The 1,693-nt window shown below is 49.0% G+C and overlaps 1 pseudogene, besides 1 other annotated feature; it reads right to left on the bottom strand.

Moving 5' to 3' along the window:
• On the bottom strand, window positions 1-1,693 carry Tc00.1047053485335.10 (annotated as a pseudogene; the record flags this gene model as incomplete).
• Window positions 1-1,693: a sequence feature (areas not merged during assembly with more than two copies in the genome that could not be assigned to a particular haplotype).

Raw genomic sequence — 1,693 nt, 5'->3', positions numbered from 1 at the left:
CACTCTACATCAGTCTTCTGGTAACGGTGTTCCACAGACGGGAAAAAATTGTGCCCGGTGGAGCCCTCCTGTGAGCACACCTCCGGCGCACAGCGGTGTCACTGAAGTCGTGTTGGTGGCCTCAGCCCCTCCAGTTTGATTCCTACTGCAGTCATGGAATCCCCATTTAAAAATGCAAACACGGTGTAATTCCGCAAAATTTTTGGTATTAAGTAATCTCTGACCCTCGATACAAATAAGTTAAAATCAGCCTGCGGCATTAACTTTGCCAACATGCACAATGTTTTACTCGCGAGGTGGGCAGACATCGGTGCATTGAAAGGCAATTCGCCATTGCGCTCTCCTTGTACTCAGACGGTATCCACAAGCTTGTGGGACACGTTATTAACATCTCACATTTTATTAGATCCCAAAGTAAGGTAATATTTGGTATCCAAAGCGGTCATCTTATCAAATTTACTGTTGCAAGCCTCAATCCGACCACCAGATCATAGCTTATCAAAGGTGTAGCAAAGAAGCATTCCCACTTTATCCATGCGTTTTTCAACCATCTCCAAGTATCCCGCTTGCTTATCTGGTTCCAGACCTCGCGTTATCCAAACGCACATCGCCTTCACATCCACCTCGTCGGGGCAATTCATGATGATTCGCGCAGCTTTTGTTTGCTTCTCCCACTCATCATAGTTGCTTGCCTTTGGGGAAGACACCACAATCATGCCCCATCCGGTTGGGGGTAAAAAACCTGTTTCGGGCGGTGTTCCTTTCCTTGCCACATCGTAAATAATATACCCTTTCATCCCACTCTGCCACAAACCACCCAAAACAATCTTGGATGTTTTATTACCCATGTATACTGGCACCATTTTGACGGTCTTGTCAAACACGTACATCGTGATTCCAAAACAGTGGACAACCACTTGGAGCTCCTCCACATCGTAGTGCAGCAGCTGGTAGAGAAGGTACGAACCGGCAGCCACCGACTTCCCGATCCCGGGCGTCCCAATCATGACACGCGGATGAGGCGTAAAGTAGGTCCCAGGGCCAGGGCTGAACCACTCGGTTACATCGCCCTTGACGATCTGCCACACTCGATCCACCTCACAGTTCACATAGCAGTCAACAATGGGTTTATCTTCCTCCCACGAGTACGGCCATCCCTTGTCCGAGGTGAGCACCATCAGTCTGGGACGTGGTGCACCGGATTGCTGCACACCATCATCCTTTTCAACAGCTTGGCCAACTGCCATGTACGTCCATGACTGCTGTGGTTTCCCCTCATGCACCCCCATTCCCATTCCCTCGCCGCCAGATACTTCCACGACATGATGCCATCTCGCATTGTGCACAGACTCGTAGAATCCCTCCGGTTTCATCGGAGCACTCGTCGTCGTTCGGTTCCTCACATCCACGAGGGCTGCATCCAAAGTATCTCTAGTGATGCCATGAACACCTGCCTTTACCTCCGCAGCAAGCTCTGACCACTTCATTAGGTTGTGCACACCTTTATTGTAAAGACTGCGTAAATCTTCACAAAAACTCATTTCCTTCCTTACAGCAATCTCCATCCTCACATAATTATATAATTTCTTTGTTTCGTTCAATAATCTCTCATCGCCAATGTAACTCTCTCAGGGTCCCCAAAAAACTCCTCCAGCAAGACATTCCGATTTGCTTCCACGACGCCCCTTCCGCC

This window comes from Trypanosoma cruzi, genomic scaffold, assembly GCF_000209065.1.
Source record: "Trypanosoma cruzi strain CL Brener 1047053517173 genomic scaffold, whole genome shotgun sequence".
Classification (NCBI taxonomy): domain Eukaryota; phylum Euglenozoa; class Kinetoplastea; order Trypanosomatida; family Trypanosomatidae; genus Trypanosoma; species Trypanosoma cruzi.
The sequence above is the reverse complement of the archived record's forward strand: the minus strand, read 5'-3'. Positions and strand labels throughout refer to the sequence as shown.